Genomic DNA, 17,865 nt, shown 5'->3' on the forward strand with positions numbered 1-17,865 from the left:
GAGTCAGTTCCCAAAGGAACTAATACCCAATTGGCATTTGAGGGTGCACAGGAGAAAGATGAAGCTCCTGCTGCCTGGCTTAATCGCCTAAGGCGGAACTTTCAGTTGTACTCTAGAATAGACCCAGACACCCCGGAAGGTCAAATGCTACTAAAAGTCCAATTTGTTACCAAATCTTGGCCTGATATACGGAGAAAATTGGAAAAGATGGAAGATTGGCAAGAGAAGGACATTAATGAGTTATTAAAAGAGGCACTGAAGGTGTATTTAAGGAGGGAGGAAGATAAAGCAAAGGCCAAGGCTAAGATCATGGTTGCTGTAGCTAGAGAAAGTGCAGGGTGGGCGGGTCCACCACCAGGAGGAGGCAAGGATAGGTCAGTACTGTCAGGTGCAAGAGGGATGGAGACACCTCAAAGTCCTTTGAGAGAGCGACATTGCTCTTACTGTGGAAAGGCAGGACACGTGAGGAGGTTTTGTAGAAAACTCAGTCTTGATGAGGCAGTAGCCGGGGAACAAGATAATTTAGGGAAGATCCTTAAAGGTGACGATTAGAGGGTCAGGGGCTTTACACTATAGGGGACCTGATGTAACATCTAGAAGAGCCCTTGGTAAACTTTGAAGTGGGACCCCTAAATGAAGAATTAGAATTTTTGAGTAGATACAGGAGCAGATAAGTCCTGTCTCAACAAAGTACTAAGAAGTATAGTATAGTATAGTATAGTATAGTATAGTATAGTATAGTATAGTATAGTATAGTATAGTATAGTGAAAAACATCTGAAGTTAGACAAAAACAGCTAGGTAGAAAGGATATCCAATAGCACCAAAAACTGGCCAGTAATACTTAACTTGTAATAAGTGATGTGAAAGTAAAAGGTACCTCATTGTTGTCTTGTTGTGTGCGTGAGAGTGAGTCACAAGCAAAGTCAGCCTCAACTTCCCGGGCACGTGGGAAGGGGGCAGTGGAAGTGTGTGTATGTGTGACCTGCAAACCAGGCTTGTGTCCCCCAGGCGGGTGGGGGCTGTAGCTGAAGTGTGTGTGACCTGCAAACGAGACTAGTGCTCCTCAGGTGTGTGAGGGAGCCGTAGCTGTGAGAGCGTGAGTGACACGCAGACAGCCTCACAGGTGAATGTGCACCAGAGGCAACCAGAGCCAGGGCCCTTCCAGGAGGCCCAGAGATGCTGAGACCTGTGGGCCAACCCCAAGGTGAGGGGAGCCACAGTGATTTTCTAGCAATAATGATCCAGTTTGTGTCTTGAGGGTGTGAAGGAATGTGTGAGAATAAATATAGACAAATTAGAATAGAGGTAATGTAGATTGTGCATTATAAGTTTTACCACATCTCCTTAGAGGGAAGTGTATTGTGTAGAAGAATGGCGTAAGAAAAAAAAAAAAGAGAAAAATGAGAAATTAACCAATAACATTAAACAGAGAAACTGAGTTTTGATAAAATCATTAAATTGCAGACCATTAATGCCTGTGTTTGAAAGCCCGTTTCAGGTACTCTTCATTACTAATTCGACTGTGCAGACCAAAAGAAAAAGGTTGGACTCACATCACTCTCACCTCCTGGCATTGGACCAGGATTCAACACCAGTTTTTTTTTCCCTCTGGCATTCTAGCATTGGATCGGACTCCACCCCTTTGTCCTTCTGGCATTGGGCCAGAGTCCCAGTTTTTCCCTCTGGCATTGGGCCAGAGTCCACATCACTCACCCCCCCGGCGCTGGACAAGATTCATCTGCTTCACAAGTTAATTCACCTGAGTATACTGTGATTTAAAGATGACTCTCAGAAGGAAGAGTCAAAAAGACTGAACTGTGTGGAAAAAAAAATGGTATCAGAGTTCTAATATTGCTTAAAATGTTTTAAGACTGTTCTGTGTAAACTATGTTGGTAAAAAGTTTAAGACTGTAAATAAGTAATTCTAGTTAATTCTCCAATTTATTTCTAAAGAGTCCAGGTTAATCCTCTACAGAACACTCCCCTGGGAGGGGAAACCAAAATTGGTAGGGAACAGACCAAGAGAGGTTTAACCAGAGAAACGGGTAGAAGGGACTCTAAAGAGCTTGGAAGCTTTTCCTCAGTAAAGTTCCCCAAGAGGCAAGGCCGGATGGGCAGGCTGTGTGAGATGACCCATACCGGACTCTTGGGAAGGGTAGTGCTGATGGCTCTGATTGCTGGTGGTGCTCAGGAGAGCCCAGCTGAGCCGTGCAATGAATGCTACCAACCCCTCTGTGAGGAGGAAGTGAGCTCCTTGTCGAGAGTCCACATCAGTTCTAACCCTGATTGTGTTAACCTCTCCCAATTGGTCTTTTATCAAAAAAAAAAAAATAAAAGAGTGTATTAGATAATATACAATACTGCCACTTTTAGGCAGCCACTCCTAGGAGAGTGCCCTATAGGGGAAGCCTGGTTGTGCTTTAAATGAGATGCTGCTGAAACAAGCTCAGCAGATATAGTAAAAAGCAAAGAAATGGTGAAAATGGTAAGAAAAATTGTTTGTTACAAGTATTTATATGAGTGTACTGGAAAAGAGATAAACCCCTTTAGGAACACATTTCAGGGGAGCCTTAAACCCCTAGATTTGATCTCGTCTGGCAGCTGCACCGCTAGAGTGATAAAACCAATTTTCTTGTTGCCCAAAGAAACTGGATCAAGTTTGGGAGTTCCTATATATAATGATTTGGGAGAAATTAAACAGAACAGGCACAGTGAAATAGAAATTGAGAAAATCCAAAATTGTAAAAGCCAAATTCGGATCCCAATATCTATGTTAAACAAAGTTATCCGGCTCCAGGCAGTATTGAAAATTAAGAATTCAATTATTAGGAACATTTCAAACGAAATAAAAAGGTTAGCATGTGTAAATAATGAAGATCAAACTCCTACACTTGATCCCAGTGGGTGGGAGAACCTGGAGATTTTCAAAAAGGATGTGTGGGAAAAGGTAGTTTTTCTCGCTGTGTGTGCACTTGGAGGATTGCTCTTTTTACTATGCTTATTTATCTGTTTCAGTAAAATAGTGTTTGCCGTGAAGACAAACCTGAAGAAACCAAGGAAAGTAACATGGTTAAGTAACCGTGATTACCAAAGTGCACAAGAGATTTATAGTAGATTCAAAACAAAAATCGGGAGTTGATGCGAGCTTAGAGTTTAAGCTCGATCAAAGAAAAAGAGGGGGGACTGTTATGAACAAAAACTCGGTTAATATTTTTTTATGAGAAAAAGTTTCAAAAAGGCAGCCAGACCACTGGCTCTGCCCAAGTTCTGTGTGTTTTGTTATTGTAATCACGGGTCGTTGTCGTTAATGGTTGTTTTTGTATTAGTAAAAGCCCTGGCTGGGGCGAGGTAATGGCCCTTCTCCTGGGTGGGGACCTTGCCCGAGGCTAAGTTGTACCTTTCCCAGAATAGTGAAGACACCTGAGAAGGTGGGGGGGGTTATGCAAAGTGACTCGCAAGACCAGAATGCTTTGTGAGACCCCCATCTCCAAACTCATGGAGAAACCCCAAAAACAACGAGCCACCTAAGAGTTGAGAGACTAGAGTGATGTCTGGACGTGAGGAACCGAGTGCTGAGCCTGCAGAGACGCAGAACACCTTCGGACCCTCTCGCCCTGACCATGGGGGTTGACCCCGGAGCTGAGACCAGGCCGACTGAGTGGGAGAAACTAACATCTGACACCATCTTATGGGATCAGGAGACCCAAAAAGGCTCCCAGAGAGGATCTGATCCCCAGCTCTGCCCCTGGTGGACAGAGCTGCGCATATCCTCCTCCTCTGAGTCGCCCTGGGAGACGACGGACGCTGCAGACCCGTCGAGCCGCCCAATCCTGAGCTGATCACTTTTTAATAAAGGCATTACACAGGAGAAGAAGTCTCCTGGCCCTGTTTATTTCACAAACCACTCAAAACGCTTCAGTAGGAATGCACTCTATTTGAATACAAATATTTGGATTCTGCATTCACGACTAATTGCTAAGTGTTTTGCTACTGCACAGAAAAGCAGATGCCTCTGAAGTTTTCTCCTACTTCCCTATGTGTAACAAACCTTCTCAAACCTGAGGTGCCAGAGAGAAGCCGGATGGCAACAGAGCACACATCAATTACTGGCTTCCCACCTTCAGCTGAGCATCTGTAACTGGGATCTTGCCCTCAGTCTTTACACTATGGCCAGCCAGCTCAATACACACTTCACTAAGTAGGCACAGTTTCTGTCTGTTCTTTCAAGCACTCAGGTTACTTCAAAGCAAAGCCAATTCAATTGTGCCTTCTTCACAGCAGGGTTTGTTTGGGCTTTCTATTCTTTTCTGACACCGCAGAACAAAAAGAAGTCTGGCCTTCTTTGCTTCTGCAATAGACATGCTGAGTGTCAATGTGAACAGACCAATTAAACAAACACAATACCTGATATCTTTCCAGTCAAAAGGTGAATTAAATAAAAGGTCCATGGCTGCAATATGCTTGCTTGAGGACCTCAGGTAAGTAATTAAACAAAAAAGAGAAGCAAATCTTCAGGTGTTGTAAATGGATACAACAGAAGGGCTTAAACAAATCAATTCTCATCAAGCAGGCGTCAGTCCAACACCCTGAATAAGTGCTCCACCCCCCACTTTCAAAAAAGGCCATATAAAATAACCCAGGGGAAGGGAGGAAGACCATTAGGGAAAAAAAAAAAAAAAAAAAAACCACACCAAAAAAAAAAAAAAAAAAAAAAAAAAAAAAAAAACAAGCCTCAAACAAACAACAACTTAAGAAGGGCAATCAGGTTTTTTTTTCCCTCATGTGCCATTATGAATGCCAGACCTAACAAGGCCTATTTACCTACAGATTTGCATGCTGTGGTTGGTTCATTTCAATGTCTAAGAAGCTGCAAGCAGGCGGGACACATCCAAGACTCCTCTCCTAGGTGGACTCTTTGATACTGATCATAAAATGCAGCCGTGCTCTCAGCCAGAGAATTTACATGAGTGTCTCTCCTCCAATTTCTCAAAACTCAGTCAAACTTCAATTAATTTTTAAGACTTTTAATCTTTTGTCAAGCATCCCTGAAAGCAACCAAGAAGTTCAAACACTTCGGCTGCACCTTGTGCAGTAGGATCCCTGGACAGCAGGATAAACAAGTATTGTTTCCATAGAAAATCAGGATAAGTTGTTCTCTCTGTAATGTGCTTTCATTTTTTTGTCCAAGCAGCATAAGTTACGAAAGGTTTGCAAGCTTCATTTTTAACTACTAGGACAGAAAACCAGTTTCAAGAGGAACAGAGGAGAATGAACAACATACCAAAGAAAGGATGCTAGAGGCATTGTAGATCAAAAGCTATTGCATTTTCTGCCTACTCCATCCTTCTTTCACTGCCATCAGCAGCTACTGCTCAGCCTAATAAATACAAACAGGAGCTACAAGCAATACCTGAATCGATCTCCATTGAAGGAAGCTGTAACAGTAGCTGAGGATATAGACCCACATGTGTACCTCTGACAACAGTTTTAAACTCCTTTCTTATTTATTACCAAAAAAAAACTTCTGTAGATTTCATATAGTTAGTTTCGATTATCTAAATTAGAAAGAAATAGTGGTTTCTAAAAACCTACTAATAAAGAAAGTAGGCAACAAATGGAGTTTAAACTCCCTCTTTTTTTTTTTTTTTTGCTCCCAAGGAGGGGGGGGTAAAAGGGGGTAACCATCTTCACCACCTTCCAAGCCTTCCTTAAGTCCTTCACTTGAAACAGTTGTTTCATTTACCACAGTTCCTCACCTACAGCGCTCATGCCTCTCTCAAGCTGTTCTGTGTCATGTCAAGCCTTGTTTTATTTTAACTATACAAATTCTTTATGACAAGGATTTAGTCTATATTTAGAAAATGCTGCAGAAGATATAGTGCTGTGTAAGTGTTTTACCGTTTCTCTGGTGTTCAACTTCAGCATTTTGGAAGTCACAAGCATTGTCCTATACCAACTGTAAGAATCATTACTGTGATTAGAGAATTGCTTCTTTTATACACACATTTCTCCCCCCGCTAACTATTTTCAAAGCATACAGAACCACAATGAAAGATTTATAATGCAAGACATCAATAAAATTCAAATGAAAGCATGAGAAAATAGACAAAAAAACCTAAAATTTTCACACCCTTTTCCAACAGTAACTTCTTGCTCACCTTGTTCAAGAGACAGTATCATCCTAAGGCCCTCTCAAATCAAGGCTACAAATTATCTGTGTACTGCAATACAGCTTTGAGAAGCACCTTACCCACAACAAAATAAACTACTTAAAACCAGGAAAAGTAGCTTTTCTTTTTTTTTTGCTTTTGTTATTTTCTGCCTACCCCTGCCCCTTACTTGCATATCTGAGAGTGGATTTCTGTTTCAATTTTACTGTTTCTAAAGCAATAAATGAAAGAAATCATATTTTTTCTGAACCATTCACTATTCCATATTAAAAACAGCATAGCTTTCAACTGAAACCACCACTGCTGACCTCCTTTCACTGACAACACTTGTATTTCATATATACACACAAACACACACATGTATGCAGTATTTACCTCAGAAAATTTATCCCCACAGTGTCCTGGGAATATTATGTTAATAATGACTTGAATTAATTTTTTAGCTAACATATTCTGTGAGTTGCTTATTAGAATATTGACATCCTAGTCTTCTTCACCTGCTAACAGCCTGAAATTGAAACTATTACAGGTAAAAATGAAATGTGTCTCTTGCCAAAGAGGATTCAGATGCATAAGTTATTAGGCCTTTAGCTAAGCCACATAAGGTGGTTATTTGCATGTTCTTAGCTCATGGCAAGCACTAAATGAAAAGAGCTAACTAGCAAAACAAACTATTAAAAACAGACACAAGTGCTGCAGAAGCTGCAGGCTTGACAGTGTAAAACAGCCTTGTAGCTTCTGGTTCTGATTTCTGCCTGTTAAAAGTTTAATCTGTAACAAAACCTATCATTAACAGGCAATTGTACATTGCTCCCTTATTAATGGCCATGAGCAAGTACTAAAGACTGGTGTGAAATTTGCTGAGATGCTGCCACAGACAGACACCAAAGCCATAATTGACCAAGCTCAGGACGTTGGGATTAGGATTTAAAGACAAAGATTACCTTGCAGCTCATGTGACTAATCCCTAAATTTCTTCTAACACCCGTTTTGTGGTTGAGTAGAGTAAAGGCAGAGAGCTGGGAGAACAGAACTGCTGATTTTCCCTTCGTTCCCCACCACCTCTCCTCTGAGACTTTTTCTTCCCTATCTCAGCAAATGTCCCAGACATTGCTAGCTATAAAATAAAGATTAGCAAGTAAAAAGAAGCCATTTGTGGTGTCAGCTCTTATCACCTGACAAACTAATTTCTTCATATTTCTATTATTTCCTACTCATCTACTCCATATGCATGTTTTTCACAACACTCCAGTCAATATTATTTTGAAACAGTTTTCCTAAATCTCATATTCTTCCTTCTACTTACACATCACTGATCTATTTCTGAAAATTTTAAATTTAGGCAATCATTTTAACTACCCTGGTCTTTTTAATCTCTGCTCCAGTTGGACTTCATTAAAACTCTAAATGCCTTGTGTTGTCCCCTTGCATAATCACCATTAGTATAGAACAGGCACCTACAGGTACAAAGCAGTTTATTTTCAGACATTGAACTTATTGACATCTATTGTATTTCCAGTCTTAAACATTCTAAAATTCCTAATCTTTTGGACTTACTTGTTTTAAGAAACATTCTTATAGCCTAATTTTTAGAAGTACTAAATTTTATGATGTAACAAAAACCAACAAAACAGTACAAGCTCAGTAACTTTTAAAAATCAGTCCTTGAAAAAAATAAATGTTGTACAAAGCAAACAGGCATACACTAAAGTATTATTTAAGGGTATATTCAAGGCCTCATTAAAACCAGTAGCACTTGTGCCACTGGGCTATGGGGCCAACATAACTCTCTGAGCTCACAGCCACTACAGTGAAAAAACAGGTTCAAAACCATAACAAATTAGGATGCTTGAATGTCCTACTCACAGTGTAACCTCTGTAGTAACTAGCTACAAAACACTACATATTCACATCATTCAAAATTTAAATTTATGTACAACAAAACCATTTTATTTTGCTATTCACAGAGATGGCAGAGCCTGCTATCGGCTTCCTTGTACCACATCTACTTTTAACAGGGAAACAGCAAAACCAGAAGAGAACAGGAGATCCCTACATGGCTCTCCCAGCCCAGGATCCCTGACAGTTCAGTAACCCCTAACAGAAGAAATCAACTGGAATGCTTTCAAAGGCTGTCTCTGGAAGACATGCAGGTGTGCCCTCACATGCTGGCTGGGTTTTTTCCCAAATAGCCAAGTAGTCACACAACAAGGAAAGGGTATGGAACACAAAAAGCCTATGAGGAGAGGCTGAGGGTTCTACAGGCTGGAGAAAATGAGTCTCAAGGAAGGCCTTATCACTCTCCACAAGTACCTGAAATGAGGCTTGTGGCTCAGGCACCCCAAAGCTATGGGTCAGCCTCTTCTCGCAGGGAACTGTCAGCAGGAAAAAGGGAGACAGCCTGAAGCTGGCACCAGGGAAGTTCAGATTGGACATTAAGAAAAACTTCCTCACTGGAAGAGTGGTAAAGCATTGGAACAGTCTACCCAGGAAAGTGGTGGAGTCCCAGCCCCTGGAAGTATTAAAAAACAAAACATGGCACTTGATGATATGGTTTAGTGGGCACATTGGTATTTGATAAAAGGTTGAACTCGACCTTGGAGGTCATTTCCAACCTTAATGATCCTATGATTCTATTATACCACAATGTTTGTGCTTCTGGATGCAAATTGAACCTCATGTATGTTGCATGATATCAACGTGGACGTGCCATCTCCTGCAAATGTTGGGTGGCCCAACTTAAAACATACTCAGTTTAAGGATCAAGAAATATTAAAAGCTTAACATGTCACTTCAAGCAAAATTGATAGCTTACACTCACAGCAGAAGGCATGATCTGCACTCAAGGTATTTGAGAGGTCTCAATGAATGTGAAATAATGTACATCATCTTGCAGTGTCCCTTTAATGGAAATAAATATGGAGAAAGCCACATCATTTTCCCTATTGCCACTTTCTCCCACTCACCTCCCTTCAGCAAAATCAAGAGAAAAAAAACATGAATATATTATTGCAGAAATTGCTTTCCAAGGCAGTTTATTAATATTTCTGAACACTTCAAATGAAATTAGCTTCTTAGCATTTTTATCCCTCCAATATATACACTGCATTCTTATTTAAAGCTTCTGTGTTAACAATGAAATAAATATTCTTGCACAGAATAAATATGTGTGGTGACAACTAATAAAAAAATGAAAGGCAATCTATTTTTGGCAGGACTGCTACTCTATTTCCATTGCCTCTGTGCCACAACATGTTGAGTTGGTCATCAAGAATTTAGCCAGCATATTTTAAAGTCATAAAACCTGACAAAACAGTTACCAAGGCTCCTATTCAAATCAGCAGCAATTCTGCCACTGGCCAAAACTTGCTCAAGAATAGATGCTAAAACTTGGCTCTTCTCCTCTCTTCCTCACCAGTCATTTAGTAAAAAAAATTAAGAAAAACACTGTAAATTAATAAATAAATGAGGCAGTATAGTTCTGAAAAATAGCCCTACAAATTGGCACTGCACTAAATCAAATCTAGAAGACACTCTAGAATTTTCAGTTAGTCCCTAGCACACAGAACAAAACACAAAGCACAAACTGCTGGTGCATTTGTATATTGACAGAGTAGGGTATTGACTGCCACTGCCACCTGAGCACAGCATACCTCTCTGACCATATTTTGGAGGTACTGGGTGACTCCATCTTTCTCTCAGTGTGAGATTTGGCTGGCATGGCACACAGTGACAGTTTAACATCACTGGGAGGTGACATGTGAACAGATGTCGCTGCTTCTTAGGTAAATTATTATCTTTGGACTACGCCACAAGCAACACACTGATGAGAAACCTGTTGAATACTACTATCCCCACACAAATTTAAATCCAACAGTACTATACAAAATGAGTACATCACTTTGAGCTGTTATTTTCTTATTAAAATGTTTAAAGAGATCACATAAACATGGCACATCAAAATAGGATCAGTAAAGGAGCCCAAAAACAAGCATGAAATAAGCAAAAAATGTCCCAGTTGGATATGCACTAGAAGCAAACAATATACTTTCAGAAGCAATGATTTGCACTACCAAAATTTATAAAGCAGTGTTTTTACAAGCTTCTTACGAGTCTGTCACAACTGGTTCTACACAGCGGAAAACAGCTGTGATCCTCAGAAGCATTACTGACTGAGCCAGATCTCAAATTCCTGATATCTTAGAGCACTATAAAAAATTAAGTGGTATTTCCTTAAATAATGTAAAAGCATCATTACATTCTACGAGTGCAGAATTGCTTTCTCTCAAACTTAACAACAAAAAAAATCCAGGAAAAGCTCTTTTGCCTAGACTGACAAAAAAAACACCTGAGAGTAATTAGTCTTTATTGAGAAAATGCTGCATAACTTTACACACAATCCTGTAATTGGATCTGTAAAAAGTTTTCACATCTATGCCAGCTTATCAAACAAACTACATAAATACAATTAATCCATTAAGATAAGACTGTGGGACTTGGGATGCATATTCCAGTTCAACCGTCTTTATCACAAATCAGCTGTCTGACTTCCACACATCAGTGCTTCAATGTCCCAACTATGAGGAAAAGAACTACGTGTCCAAACCTCAACACTCATGTGGGTCTTCATAGCAATAATCAGGGCAAAAACATAGCCAAGTATAGGCAACATACAAAGTTTGGATACAAAACCATCATCATAGATCTGGAAATCCCTCTTAACAGCGTGGTTTTACTTTTTGTGCAGTTACAAAATATATGCAACAAGTGCAACAGAGCACTTTTATTAAAAGTCTTGCTTCTGCCACATACAGGACCTTAGTACTTTTACTTATTGCCTGCCTGTAGCTTCTTTTCCCTTGCTATAAACCAACTATCCTCTGGCAAACAGTCAAATTTCAGGTAAAGGCAGACTTCATAGAAAGCATTATTGCTACTGCTATTATTATTACTATTATTATCATTTCACTGGCATACAACAGACAAATGATACTACAGCCTTCAAACATGGAGTGAGTTTGTGTTATCTAACCAACATAGCCCACTATGTAGTGCAGCGAGAACAAATCAAGAAGCAGCAAGTAAAAGTAATCACATATTTAACTACCAAATATAGGAGTTTTATATAGATGACTGTAAAATATACAGCTGCATCTTCCATACTCCTAAAGTTACAGGCCCTTGCTAAAGCACAGGAATACACATGAAATCTTACCAGTACAAATGGCAATGTACATTTTAGGTACTTTCAAGTTCTGTTATTTTACATGCCATCTCACACAGCCAGTACACTCCATAGCTAAAGTCTAATACAAAAGCATATTTACTTTATCAAAGTAACCCAGTTTACTGTCACTGCAGAAAACTGCCAAATAAAGGCAATATTGAGAGAAAAACCTGAAGAAACTGCAGTCACTTTTCAGGAAACAAGCCCCTATTTGCCATTATTTATGTGTGTATTTCCTTTTGTTTCCCTCCCTCCCGATGATGAGCCCCTCCAACTGCAGCAAAACTGTCCTCAAGGGGAAGACCTGAGGCACTGAAACTTAAAACAGAGTAACTTCTTAGAAGAAGATAGAAAATGTAGCTCAGCTCCTCACCACAACAAGCTATTTCATTTGACTAAGTGTTCATATGGCTTCTTTTCCATTGATATGTTCACTGACACATGAATGTTATTTCATGTCGTGCTTCAGTAGTGTCAATCAACCTCAGAAAAACCACAGTGCAACATTCACTTCTTCCCTTGCCTCAGGGGAAGATAAATAGGTAAAAGGAGGCCTCCTTTTATTAGGAAGCCTCCAAAATTACAGTGTAAACAATCCAATTAAACACTATTAAAGCATCATGGTTCTAGAATATGCAGATAAATTTATGGTTTTTAAAAACTATCATTGAGTTTAATGTAACAAAACACTTTTCTCAATAACTTACTTGTATCTGTGTAATTCCCAACATCATAAAAAATATACAGTGGCCATTATTCTTTCTAGTACTCCAAATGGGCTAATCCAACAAAGCCATGGTATCTTCCATGAACTTTCATGCAAGAGTGGGAATTTTTCCCAATGGAGCAACTTCTCTACGTCCCCCTTTCAGTTTATGAAACGCTCAAGCAAAAAAAAAAAAAGTTCCAAAACACTGCCAAATATTTCTTCAATGTCAACTTCAAAGGCTCATGTGACATTAGGTTTGAAAGAAAAAGGAGAATTCCAACCACACACAGCTAACAAGAGATCATGCTCTCACGATCACAACACATGCACAGACCTGAGGACACAAGATGCTTTTTCAGCATCTTCTGTGACTAACAGACTTAAAAAGCAAACATTAACTCGTGTAAGTCAGACATGGTACATGCCCTATGTGCTGCTCCAGCTCATCCTCCTGGTCCAGCTCCCTGTATCTGTTGCCCTACTCAGGCCTGCACGGAGCTCTCCAGAAGGCAGGCTTCACTCAAACCACCAGCTACTCCAGAAAGTCCTGCCCAGGATTACAGCCAGGGTTACAAGACTTCACCCTGCAGGCTAACTTTCCCACTGAACTAAATTCCCTCACCAAGCCATAGCAAAAAGCTGCTGCACTTAGTTTCCTTCCAAGCCAAACTGGGGAAGTTAACCTAACTACAGGGACCACTGCACTCCAGACTCAAGGAGGGAAAGGAACCTCAGTTGGCAGAAAACACCCCTTGCTTCTATGTCTCACTTTCAGCAGACCCTGGACAGTTGTGTATTATTACCTTCTCCTCAGACAGGGCTGCCTATTTTTGGGACATTGGTCTCTGGGATGCAAGAGATTAATAATGTCCAAGTTGTCATCATGAAGTCTCTAAGAGGACTTTCCAAGACTAGTTCTTCCTCTGGGTTATTCCAGGGCTGAGTCAGACCTTCCCATTTACATTCCCAAGAAAACATTCCTGAAGTATTTTTTACTGTTTCTGTAATAATTCCCTTTCTTACAGCAGCCTCAAAAATCACAGCTAAAGGAAGCTACTCCAGAGATGATCACTAATGCCAAAAAAATCCCAAAATGTACTACTACTGCTTCCAGCTAAATAAATACAACTGTTACCACCCTTTATACCAATTGCATTTGTAGTACAGGAACACATACAATGAAAAGTTGTAAAGAGGACAAGAACCCTCCTGAATGATTAGGCACAATGCCTTTGCTATCTGAGCTTTTTCAGTTCATTAATATTTCACTTTTATATATTCCTCAGCTGCTTTTACAACATGTTCCTTTCTCTCCTTCTTAAGTATGAGCAAGGAGAATTGTTTGAAGTACCTAGCAGACCTTGCCTCACATCCCCAACCTCCATGCCCCCTGAGACTTGAACACTTCAAGTGCAATATATACTAGATAGAAAAACACATCTGGCATAGAGAGGGATAAGAGAAGACTCTCAGTCTCCTTTCTAGTTACGTTCAACTATAAAGGTGTGCAATAAGAAAATAAAGCACACTGCAGTTTGTCTATGCCAAGACACTTACTGCTGTCAATGCCAAAGGAGAAGCAGAGACATAAAGCTGGGAGGGAGGGGGGATCCCTTCTCTGTGGAAGGGCAAAATAATCCCGTTCCTTTGCAAGACAACTTGCAGCAACATCCCTTCCTTGCCAAAAGTCAATCTCTTTAACTAGGAGGAGCAAAACAAAAACTGTCTAGAGGAAATAAAGGATTTCCATGAACCTCTTCCATAATAAGCACTACCATCACCATCTGCTCCACTTTTTAAGCTTGCCATGCGATTTTGGAAAGGACATGCAGCATCCTCCAGCTCCTGCCTCCAAATCCCTGGCAAAGGTCACACATGACCGCCAGCGGCCGGGCCCTACCCACTCCCAGCGGTTCTGAAACCACTTCTTGTCGTTTTCCCTGGTTAATTCCAGATTGCTTAACACACACACGGGGGGGGGGGGGGGGGGGGGGGGAACGGAAAGAAGAAACACCAAAAAATAAACAAAACAAGGATGGGATTTCTTCCCCGTCACCTGCAGCAGCGAGGCCGGAGCGAGGGCCAGCGGGGCACCGGGCACCGGCTGCCCGCGCCGTGTCCCCGCAGGCCGGGCCCGACGAGCCCCGCGCTGCCCCCAGGCCACCCCGGCGGCACCGCCGCTGCTCCGGGCCGGGCCAGCCCCGGGGGACACCTGCGGCCGCCCCGCCACAAAGCCGCCGGTGCCGCTGTCCCCGCGCCGCCCTCGCAAATCCCCGGCGCTCCCGGAGCGCGGCTGCCGGGCATCAGCGCGGAGCTGCGGCACCGGCAGCCCCGATCCTCCGCCGCCCCCACCGCCGCAGCCGCGGGTCGGCCAGGGCGCCCGGCGGCCGCCGCCCCGCGGGCGGGGAAGGCGAGGCCAAGGCAGGGGGGCCGCCCGCGCCCCGGGGCGACACCCGCCGGATCACCTCGGCACCTGCCGAGCGGGGCCACCCGGCCCCGCCGCCCCGGGGCACCCGCACGCCCGGGACCCCGCGGCCTGGCCCGGTTGTGGCCGGCGACACCACCCGGTAGGGACGCGTTACCTGGCCGGGCTCCTCCAGCGCCCGACGCGCTGGCCGCTCGCCGGCGGGGGCCGGGACCCTCCTGGCAGCGCGGCGCGGCACCGCCCCCGCCCCGCTGGGTCGCTGCTCCGCCGCGTCGCCCCGGCGCGGGGAGAATAATCCGTGCGGAGCGGCTGTGCCCCGGTCTGTCAGTCCGTCCGCCCGCCCGTCATGTTGCGGCCGGTGTGTGTGTGTGTGTGCGCGTTCGTGTGTGTGCGTGTGTGTGTGTGTGCGCGGCGGGCGGGGAGGAGGGAGGGCGGCGGAGAGGAGGGAGGGATGCGGGGGCGGGCCGGGGCGGCGCTTCGCCCGTGTGCCGGTGCGGGGAGCGGGCTCCGCGGAGCGCGGCTGCTTCGGTGTCTGTGTGTGTGCAAGGGATGACACAGAGCGTGTACGCTGTACGGCTGTGTGTGCCCTTCCCCTGTCTGTCCGTGTCCGTGTGTCCCCGGGCGGAGCAGCTCCCCGGCCTCCTCAGGCGAGAGGAGAAAGTCCGAGTTTCCCCCAGGAGGAGCTCAGCTCCCTCCGGTGTGTTTACACTCACCATCTGCTCAGGGATTTATAAGTATTTTTCCCTTTCCCGAAGTGCGGCGGAGCCCTCTGATTTCACTTCCTCGTCCTCTTTTCCAGAGATGGGTTTTCTAATTATTTCCCGGTTGCTCCATGGCCATCCCGGTGCATTCCTGGTCCTAGGGAGGGAATAAGGAAACGACGATGAACAGACAGCTCCACACCAAGGACAGGTCTCGGCTGCACCGGTCTAGGAGCAGAAATGATTTCCCTGGAATATTGGGCGAGGGCAGAGGTCAAATACATGGCGTTTATTTCATTACATCTAAGTTCCTTAATCAATTCAGAAGGATAAGGTAAAGCAGAGAAATAGCCGTCTTTTCTGTGACTAATACTTAAGGACTATGACTGAGTTTTCATACCCTGTTTTTTTTGCCAATTTATACAGCATCTCTCCTGTATCATCCACCAAAATGAGCTACCTTGCCTCATTACGAACAATTGAGTAAAATGAGTGAAGACTCAAAAGTGACAGGCTGCAGATACATGCACTATCCTCTCTTACCAAAAAATAAAACACACGGAACTCCTTGCATTGAAGGAACACATAGACTTTGCAGACTTCAGTCTGAACAGGAATAAAGTCTGTTCATTCTGTAACATCTGTGCTTATGCTGCAACTACAACCCAAAGAAATTTCAACTATTAGGCTACAGAAAAATGAAGATCCAGAATGGAGTCAAAGAGTTTTGAAGAATTTTGAGTAAAACAGATTTTGACAAAAACACAGGTACAATTTAACAGCAACAATGATGTTCCACTGAAATTCTGAGTAAGAATTCTGTCAGAGTGCAGAGGTCAGTGTCATACTTGGCATGAAAGTAACAAGAAACTGAATGCTTATGTCTTTACAAAACTGAACTTTACAAAACTAAACAAGTCTTACAAAACTAAACTAGTGAGTTCACCATACCTAATTATATTTAAATATAACTCTCAATCTGTTTAACATGTTCACAGGATCGTTCAGTGAAATGTGATAACCAAATCTCAAGGTGTTTCTTTTTCTTCTTGGGCCAGATAATAAACTTAAACGAGATAAAATATTTTACAGGCATATGCAGCACATAGCAGCAGTACAAAAAAATGCTACATGGAGAGAAACATTTTTAGTAACCTGTCATCTGCATTTAAAAGGCAAAAGATCTCATGTGACACAGCCCCAAGAGTGTTCATTATTGAAAGTACCTACCTTCACAATGTGGGAATTTCAAAGGAGAGTATGCAGTAACCAGATGACTTGACTGGGAGGTGGTTCACAACCCACAAAGGAGTTAAGCAACAGCAAGGGCATGAGTTGTCTCAATGAAGAGGAGGGTATTTGTCACAAGTAAAATTACGGGCCTACTTAGCCTCTGTGCTAAGCTGAGTCAGCCTTGACTGTAGAGGCTGAGAAATCTGTGTTTTGCTGAATCAGGCATCTCCTAAGAGTCTTGCATGATTTTTGAGCTCCATCTCCCTACCTTCCTTCATCCTTGTATTCAAGCAGAAGATTCACAGAGTTAATCACAATGATTAACTCAAGCTCTCTGGTTTCTATCAGTTTTCATCTCTGCCATTGCCCTGAAAGGGCAAAAAAAGCCCCTGTGATTAACTAGAATTTCCAGACACACTCACTTGTGATGCTTCCATCAAAGCTGTCAAGGCTTTGATTAGTCCAGTGACACAGACAGACAAACAACAGAGACAGCAGCTAGAGGTTGTATGGGAAAATGTCACCATTTCCAAATTCTAGGGATTAGGAGGGACAAAAAAAGGCCTAAACGTGGTCATAAGCTTAAGCATTGAGCAATACCTGTGCTGAAGTAGGTTTGCTACCTGAGGTCTCAGCAGATAGCTATGGGAGTTACTGGAGGAGGAACACTTGTGGCCACCACACCCCAGATCTCCCCAACATAATTCTCTTTTCCCTCCAGTTTCCTACTGGTGTGGCCCTGGTGACTTCAGCAGAAGGCCTCTCTTTGAGGCTATGATAGGGTGTTTCACCAAAATCTTCACTAGGTTTTGCTACCACAACAAAGCCTTAAAAGGAAACTTCAGATTCAGAAGTGCACATTCACCAGGATCAAGACATTCTGATTCACTGAGATGCGTCATGGAAGTCATTACAACTGATATATTTGATTCCCTTGCATCAGCTAGGGGAATCTCTGTATTCTCTCTGTTGGCATTCCTTCCTTGTTGCCTGACCAAAGATTTCACATTATCCTCATGCTTGATGCTGTCTCCTTCCAAAAAATAAGAGGGATTAATGTTTCTTACACTTTTATCCCTTTGTGGTTTGGTTTCCACATGTATGGATCCAGCACAGGCAGGCACAAGGGAAGCTGAGACACGTGAGATGAAATTGGTTTGAAAAGCTATGTCCATCAGGATTGAGCATGCATCCCTGTGTGACCTTCTTGAAGGTCTCAGGCCTCAACCAAACAAGCATCTCTTTATTCTCGAGAGAAGTCTCAGGGCATAGAGAAGCACTAGTCAGTCCTATTCCATTGACCAGATATGCAGTGGTTGTCTTCCTAACTGCATGAATTTTGGATCTGGCCAGAGCTATAAACAGCCCTTGGGGACAAAACAGATTAATTTCTGTTTT

At 42.8% G+C, this 17,865-nt stretch overlaps 1 protein-coding gene across 2 annotated transcripts in view; it reads right to left on the bottom strand.

Annotated features, from left to right (window-relative positions):
* CCSER1 (coiled-coil serine rich protein 1) overlaps window positions 1–14,741 on the bottom strand; it is a 616,342-nt gene extending 601,601 nt beyond the window's left edge. For both annotated transcript variants that reach the window (XM_058025090.1, XM_058025091.1), the window contains exon 1: window positions 14,691–14,741. The gene's annotated coding sequence lies outside the window, so the exon portion shown is untranslated. The remainder of the gene's footprint in view (window positions 1–14,690) is intronic.
* Between the last annotated feature and the right edge of the window lie 3,124 nt (window positions 14,742–17,865).

Source organism: Melospiza georgiana, chromosome 5, assembly GCF_028018845.1.
Source record: "Melospiza georgiana isolate bMelGeo1 chromosome 5, bMelGeo1.pri, whole genome shotgun sequence".
NCBI lineage: Eukaryota > Metazoa > Chordata > Aves > Passeriformes > Passerellidae > Melospiza > Melospiza georgiana.